This window comes from Heterodontus francisci, chromosome 35 (genome assembly GCF_036365525.1).
Source record: "Heterodontus francisci isolate sHetFra1 chromosome 35, sHetFra1.hap1, whole genome shotgun sequence".
NCBI classification, from domain to species: domain Eukaryota; kingdom Metazoa; phylum Chordata; class Chondrichthyes; order Heterodontiformes; family Heterodontidae; genus Heterodontus; species Heterodontus francisci.
Window position 1 is genome coordinate 20064801 of NC_090405.1, and position 8610 is coordinate 20073410.

The 8610-nt window shown below is 43.2% G+C and overlaps 2 non-coding genes across 2 annotated transcripts; both read right to left on the minus strand.

Moving 5' to 3' along the window:
* Window positions 1-7222: 7222 nt before the first annotated feature.
* Window positions 7223-7295, minus strand: trnaf-gaa (transfer RNA phenylalanine (anticodon GAA)). Its single transcript has one exon. It is a non-coding gene; the product is annotated as a tRNA-Phe (tRNA).
* A 916-nt stretch (window positions 7296-8211) lies between these two features.
* trnap-agg (transfer RNA proline (anticodon AGG)) lies at window positions 8212-8300 on the minus strand. Its single transcript is given in 2 exon segments — window positions 8212-8247; window positions 8265-8300. It is a non-coding gene; the product is annotated as a tRNA-Pro (tRNA).
* Between the last annotated feature and the right edge of the window lie 310 nt (window positions 8301-8610).

Genomic DNA, 8610 nt, shown 5'->3' on the forward strand with positions numbered 1-8610 from the left:
GTCTCAAATGGCCTGTCCTTATTTTGAGACTGTGTCCCCTTCTTCCAGACTCACTAGACAGAGGAAACATCCTATCCATATCTACCCTGTCACACCCTGTAATAATTTTGGAAGTTTCAATGAGATCACCTCTCATTCTTTGAAACTCCAGAGAATTTGGGCCCAGTTTCTGCAGTCTCTCATCATAAGGGGATTAGTCTGGTGAATCTCCATTGCATTCCCTCTGTGACAAGTCTATCCTTCCTTAGATAAGGGGAGGTGATGGCGTAGTGGCATTGTCATGGGCGGCACAGTGGTTAGCACCGCAACCTCACAGCTCCAAAAACCGAGGTTTGATTCTGGCTACTGCCTGTGCAGAGTTTGCAAGTTCTCCCTGTGACCATGTGGGTTTTTGCTGGGTGCTTTGGTTTCCTCCCGCAGCCAGAGACTTGCAGGTGATAGGTAAATTGACTGTTGTAAATTGCTCCCAGTGCAGGTAGGTGGTAGGGAATATGGGATTACTGCAGGGCGAGTATAAATGGGTGGTTTTTGGTCAGCACAGACTCGGTAGGCTGAAGGGCCTGTTTCAGTGCTGTATCTCTAAATAAATATAAAATAAGGAAACCAAAATTGTACAGAATACAGTGCTCGACCCCAAGGGTCACTGTTGGAACCACTGCTTTTTTTTGCTACAGATAAATGACTTGGATCTTGGAATATAGAGCAGAATCTCAAAATATGCCGATAAAACCAAACTTGGAGAAGTGGCAAACAGTGAGGATGAAATGAACCGCCTGCAACAAGACAGTGATAGGCTAGCAGAATGGGCAGACAGGTGGCAGATGGAATTTAATAGTGACTAGTGTGAGGTGATGCATTTTGGCAGAAGAAATAGGGAGAGGCAATATATACTTAATGGCACAGTTCTAAAGAGTGTGCAGGAATAGAGGGACTTGTTCACTATAATGTGAACAATTTTTCTTCTTGTGTGGCTCTCAGATTTGTAAACTTCACTGTACTGGAGTGAGGTGCCATCTACTGGCAGGAAGCAAGAACTGCAACCAAGCAGCAGATACTCCATAGTCTGTCAGGGTGAAAGAAACATTGCAATGTGAGGAAATAGTGAATGGGTTTGATTGGGTTGATGGAGACATGATACCACTTGTGGTGGAGTCCAAAGCAAAGGCCAGAAATATAAAATTGTCATTATTAAAAGATATGAGGAATTCATGACAAATGTATTTAGGTGGTGAGTGGGTGGAATCTAGATAGAATAGAAAGTGAGATTGGGTGGACAGAAGCAGTGTGAAAGGATGGCTCAAACAAAAGGGAAACGCCCTGAAAGGTTAACTCTGTTTCTCTCTCCACAGATGCTGCCAGAGTTTCTGAACATTTCCAGCACTTTCTGTTTTTATTTCAGAATTTGCAGGATGTTGCTTTGATCTGAAAAAAAATGGATGATTGGCTTTGGCTGCCAGTGAAATTCCACAGGAGCTAAAAGGAAGTTCTGATATCAGTGGCATGTTGATCTCGGGGTATGATTCTTGCTTAGGGTAAGTGATTAATTAATGTGTGAGAGATCCTGGGTTCAAATCCTGGACAAGCCCTTCTTTGTTGGTGTTTTTAGTTTAAGGTCGTCGATTGGTTTCAGCCTTACAGAAGGCGGAATTGATTTCCATATGGAGCCTGCTTGAGGACCAGAGGGCTGGATTCAAAGAGCTTGTCGACAAAATTGGAATGAATGAAATGTACAGAGAGCCAAGTAGGAATATAAAGTTGTAACTTTAACTGAAGCCTGGCTCCAAAAAACAACAGAACTGGGTTCTGGTATGGAAAGGAAACCTTTCCCATTTCTGTTGTTTGGCTTGCATTGGCTCATTGATTTTCTTGTTTTTCACTTTGTTGATGCCTTTGAATAATTGTGGATCCTTCTTCAGGGTGTTTTCTTTCACCAGGTAGTTCTGACCTCTGATGATGATGATCGTAATGAGCTTCAACTCACTGATAGTTTTGGAACTGAGCAGATTTCCTTTGCTTGAGTCTACAACATGGAACTCAGTCTGACATGTGGACCCATGGGAGGATTTGAATGCCACCCCTGCGTTGAAGAATACAGTTGCATCCATCCAATAAGAGACCGAGTAGAAGTGACAGTTCAGTCAGTCGAACATTAAACTTTTAATTTCAGGGTGGTGAGTTTGAGTGCCATTTTGTTTTTCCCTTTTTTAAGGCTTCATGAGCAGAGAGTACAAGGAGTGTTTGAAATGAAATTCAGCAAAACTATGAGAAAGTCTCACTTTGATTCGGGACTCTTATCTCTCTGCAGCATCTCGCTGTGAACGATTGAACTTCATCTCATTTCATTCCCAGCTCGGGATCAGTGTGGCTCAGTGGGACTTCTGGCTGTCTCCTGCTTCACAATCCATCAGTGCTGAGAAAGCAATGGGGAATATTATTCAAGGCTCTGAAACCAGAGGACACCGATTTAAGGTGAATGGCAAAAGAACCAAAGGCAACATGAGGAAAAACTTATTTTGCACAGCGAGTGGTTAAGATCTGTTATGCACTGTTTGAGAGTGTGATGGAGGCTGATTCAACCATGACTTTCAAAATGGTAAAAGATAATTATCTGAAGTGAAAGAAAGTGCATGTTTTCATGGAATACATGAGTCTGTGGCATGAGCTGAGTTGCTCGTGCAGAGAAGCAGCACAAGCACAATGAACTGAATGGCTTCCTTTTGTTCTGTAACTATTCTATGATCTATGATTCTTTTCAGAGTGAAATCAACACTCACATACAAGAAACTGACAGGTACAATGTAAACCCCACACTAACATACCAGCGAATGCTAGGGACAGAGTAAAACCAACTCAGTCCTAGACTAGAAACTGACAGGTGCACTGTAAACTTCGCATTACCAGACAAGAAATTGACAGTTACAGTGTGAAACCCACAGTCACTTAGCAGCAGTTGGCAGGTAACGTGTAAAAATCTTTCTTTCATATCCCAACTGCAAGGAAAAAAGGAAATTAGGGACAAACCCAGGCTCACACTTCAAAGACTGAGAGATACAAAGCAAAACACATACTCACCTACAAGTACAGAGAAGAAGACACACTCAGAGGAGGTGCAGATTAAAGACACATGCATGTAACAGAAACTGATAGGGATAGAATCAAACCCTTTCTCACTTCTCAGAAACTGATAGATATAGACAAAAGCTGATGCTCACATACAAGTTGTTGAAAGATATGTGGTGAAACTCACAGAGCAATAGCAGAAACAAACAGGTACTGAATAATACCCACAGTCACAGACCAAAAACTGAAATATACTGAGTTAAACACCACTTTCTCACACCAGAAACTCATGGCTACAAAGTGAAGCTGACTCTATCCTCCCAGGCATTGACAGGTACAAAAGAAAACACTCACGACGATACCAGGACATGAAATGTACGTAATAAAACCTATCAGCTGAAAGAATAGCATTAATGACAGGTGTGGTACCCAGAATGCTCAGCGGCCTAGAATCCGCCCAATCTGTTACAGGAGCGGGGCGCGCAGGCGCAGTAGAGACAGCTCTGTCAGGAGCTGAAGCTGCGGGTTCGGAGTTGGAGCGGGATATTCACAAAGTGCGAGAAGACCGCGCACTTTGCGGGCTCACACAGCTGGAGCAGGGCCTCCGGGCCACAATAACATGGAACAATCCCATCTGTATCCCTGCGGATGGCGACGGTGAAGCTTTTCCCGGTGAGGCTTCCCGAAACCGCGTCCATAAATGGATAAGAATTGGCGTCTGGAGATGGATAAGAATTGGAGACTGGGCAGGGAGCGTCTCTAAATGAATAAAATTTGGGTACTGGTCAGGGAGCGTCTGTAAATGGATAAGAATTGGGGACTGGGCAGGGAGCGTCTCTAAATGAATAAAATTTGGGTACTGGACAGGGAGCGTCTATAAATGGATAAGAATTGGGGTCTGGGCAGGGAGCGTCTGGAGATGGAGAAGAATTCGAGACTGGGCAGGGAGCGTCTCGAAATGAATAAAATTTGGGTACTGGTCAGGGAGCGTCTGTAAATGGATAAGAATTAGGGACTGGGCAGGGAGCGTCTCTAAATGAATAAGATTTGGGTCCTGGTCAGGAAGCATCTGTAAATCGATAAGAATTGGGTACTGGTCAGGAAGCGTCTGTAAATCGATAAGAATTGGAGACTGGGCAGGGAGCGTCTATAAATGCTTAAGAATTGGGGACTGGTTAGGGAGCGTTTTTTTATTCGTTCGTGGGATGTGGGCGTCGCTGGCTCGATCTCAGCTCGAGTAATGTGTCCAGTTCTGGGCACCAGGCTTTAGAAAGGACATCAAAGCTTCTGAGACAGTTCAGAGGAGATTTACTAGAATGATCCCAGAGATGAGGGGTGTCAGTTCTCTGGACAGGCTGGTGAAGCTGGGATTGTTCTCTTCAGAGTAGAGAAGGTTAAGGCAAGATTTAATAGAGATGTTCAGAATCATGAAGGATTTTCATACGGTAGAGAGGGAGAAACTGTTTCCAATGTCCTGGGGGTCAGTAACCAGAGGACACAGATTTAAAATAATTGGCCAAAAATGTCAAGGGGAGGTGAGGAGAGATCTTTTTACCCAGTAACTGATTCGGATTTGGAATGAATTGTCTGACAGGGTGGTGGAAACAGATTCAATTATAACTTTCATAAAGGAATTGCACAAATATTTCAAAGTGAAATTCTCCAGGATTATGGGGAAATAGGCAGGGGGTTGGACTAATTGCATCTTTTTGTTAGAGAGTCAGCAGAGGCACAATGGGGCCGAATGGCCTCCTTCTGTGCTGTGTGATTCTATGAACATAAGAACTAGAAGCAGGAGTCGGCAATTCAGCCCCTCGAGCCTGCTCTGCCATTCAATACAATCATGGCTGATCTCATCACGGCAGTTCTTGTTTCTTGCCAGTAGATGTCACTTCACTCCAATACAGTGAAGTTTACAAATCTGAGAGAGACACAACAGGAAAGAATTGTTCACATTATAGTGAATGTGTGGGATTTAGAAATACTAGGAGTGGAGACGAGTTATTACTTGTCTGCTCGATCCCCATAGCCCTGTAAAATTATTTCCTTCAAGTGCCCATTCAAATTCCTTTTGTAATCCTCGATTATCTCCATTTCCACCGCCCTCGTGGGCAGCGAGTTACAGATCATCACCAATCAGTGCAAGAAAGTTATTGCGCACATTCCCCCTGTATCCCCTGTCCAAAACCTTCAATCTGTGTCCCCTAGTCCTTGTACCAATAGTTAACGGGAACAATGTTTCCTTGCCAACTTATTTAAAACTGTCATAGCCTAAAACACATCTATCAATTCTTCCCTCACTCTCGTTTGATACAGACAGAACAACCCTAGCTTTTCCAACCTAATCTTGTAACTAAAATCCTCCATCCCTGGATCCATTCTGGTGAATTTCCTCTGCATCCTCTCAAGGACCCTCACATTCTTTCTAAAGCCTGCTGAGCAAAACTGGAAGCAACACTCCAATTGGGGCCTAATCAGAGCTTTATAATGGTTCAGCATAACTTCCCGGCTTTGTACTCAATGCCTCTATTTATAAAGCCCAAGATCCCATATGCTTTGCGAACCACTCTCGCAATATGTCTTGCCACCTTCAAAGATTGATGCACATGAACCCCAAGTCCCTCTATTCCAGTACACTCTTTAGAACTGTGCCATTAAGTATATATTGCCTCTCCCTATTCCTTCTGCCAAAATCCATCACCTCACATTTATCACTGTTAAATTCCATCTGCCACCTGTCTGCCCATTCTGCTAGCCGATCATTGTCCTGTTGCAGGCAGTTCATATCATCCTCACTGTTTGCCACTCCTCCAAGTTTGTTGTCATCGGGATATTTTGAGATTCTACTCTGTATTCCAAGATCAAAGTCATTTATCTTGAGCAAAAAAAGCAGTGGTTCTCGCAATGACCCTTGGGGAACACCACTGTCGACTATCCTCCAGTCTGATAAAGAACCATTTCATAAGACTCGCTGTTTTCTGTCCTTAAACCAATTTTCTATCCAATTGGACACTGACCCTCCTATACCACGAACCTCAATTTTGTTAACCGCCCTTTTATGTGGTACCTTGTCAAACGCTTCCTTAAAATCCATATAAACAACATCCACTGCATTCCCTTCATCAACCTGCTCTGTTAGTTCATCAAAAAATGCAGTTAGATTAATCAAGCATGAACTCCCTTTTATAAATCCATGCTCACTCTCCTTAATTAACTCGAACCTCTCCAAGTGACTGTTGATTTTTTACCCTGATTATTCTTTCTAAAACCTTACCCACCGCTGCTGTTAATCTAACTAGCCTGTAGTTACCCGGACTGTCCTTACACCCTTTCTTGAATAAGGGTGTCGCATTTGCCACTGTTTAATCCTCTGGCACCTCCCCCGTATCCAGGGAAGATTGGAAGATTATAGCAAGCCCTTCCGTTATCTGCATCCGCATTTCCTTTCGCAACCTGGGATGTGAGCCATCCGGACCAGGTGATTTATCTTCCCTAAGCACAGCCAGACTTTTTAGTACCTCCCTCTCCTAATTTGTACTCTCTCCATTGCCTCTACTCTCTTCACTTCGACTGATATTTTGTCAAATTCCACTTCCTTAGTGATCACTGATGCAAAGTACTCATTAAGTAGATTAACATTGCCCTGCACCTCTAAGCATATATTATCCTTTTTGTCCCTAATAGGCCCGACTCAACCTCTTACTACCCACTTATCATTTACATGCTGCTCGAAGATTTTTGGGTTTCCTTTCATGTTGACAGCCAGTCTATTCTCATAGAAATAGAGAATAAGCAAATATAGAAGATGTAAGTATTTCCCATCCTTGATGAGGTGGAATTTTTTATGTTGTGGGTGGTAATGTCTTGGCCCACGAGTGTGGTGGAAGCAGAGACAATCAATGATTTGAAAAGGAAATTGGATGGATACTTGAAGGAAAGAAACTTGCAGGAGGAAAGGGATCGAGCTGGTGAGTGGAACTGACTAGATTGCTCCGGGGAGAGCCAGCATGGACGTGATAGGCCAAATGACCACCTTCTATGTTGTAAATGATTCTGTGTTGTTTCTCAAATTCAATCCACTGGTGCTTGGTAAATAATCTCAAAGTAAATTGTGCAACTGGAAAATCAGAACCAAGGCAAGGGACACATAAGGAAGCGAAATTGCTGAAACCCGGGATTAAACCAGGGACCTTTAGATCTTCAGTCTAACGCTCTCCCAACTGAGCTATTTCAGCCCGACATTAACAGTGGCTTGATGTCCTTGTTTTGGAAGAAAATACATACATTCAAGTTTTCCAAAAAATTAAAGAACAGAACATGTGAGTAATATACCCCATTGCTTTCTCAGTACTGATGGATTGTGAAGCGGGAGACAGCCAGAAGTGCCACTGAGCCGCACAGACCCCGAGCTGAGAATGAAATGAGATCAAATTCAATCTTTCATAGTGAGATGCTGCTGAGAGGTAAGAGTCCTGAATCAAAGCGAGACTTGCTCATTTCAAACACTCCCTGTACTCTCTGCTCATGAAGCCTTAAAAAAGGGAAAAACAGAATGGCACTCAAACTCACAACCCTGCCATTAAAAGTCTCATATTCGACTGACAGAACTGTCACTTCTACTCGGTCTCTTATTGGATGGATGCAACACCAACGCAGGGATGACATTCAAATCCTCCCATGGGTCCACATGTCAGACTGAGTTCCATGTTGTAGACTCAAGCAAAGGAAATCTGCTCACTTCCAAAACTATCAGCGAATTGAAGCTGATTACAATCAACATCATCGGAGGTCAGAACTACCTGGTGAAAGGAGACACCCTGAAGAAGGATCCACAATTATTCAAAGGCATCGACAAAGTGAAAAACAAGAAAATCGATGAGTCAATGCAAGCCAAACAACAGAAACACTGAAGAATTCCATTCCATTCCAGTCCAGAACCCAGTCCTGTTGTTTTTGGAGTCAGGTCACAATTACAGCAACAACTTTATATTCCCACTTGGCTATCTGTACATTTAGTTAATTGCAATTTTGTCGACAAGCTCTTTGAATCCAGTTGTCTGGTCCTCAAGCCAGCTCTGTATGGAAGTTAATTCCACCTTCTGCAAGGCTGAAACCAATAGATAACCTTAATCTAAAGATGCCAGCAGACCAGGGCTCGTCCGGGATTTGAACCCGGGATCTCTCGCATGTTAGTTAACCATACTCCCTAAGCGAGAATCATACCCCTAGACCAACGAGCCACTGACAGGTCAAGCTTTATTAGCTGCTGTGGAATTTCACTGGAACCCCCCAGCCAATCATCCATTTTTTTTCAGATCAAAGCAACATCCTGCAAATGCTGAAATAAAAACAGAAAGTGCTGGAAATGTTCAGCAGCTCTGGCAGCATCTGTGCTGTGAGAAACACAGTTAATGTTTCAGGGCACTCACCTTTTGTTTCAGCCATCCTTTCAGACTGCTTCTGTCCATCCAATCTCACTTTCTATTCTATCCACATTCTAACCATTCACTACGTTACTACATTTTTCATGAATTCCTCATTTCTTTTATT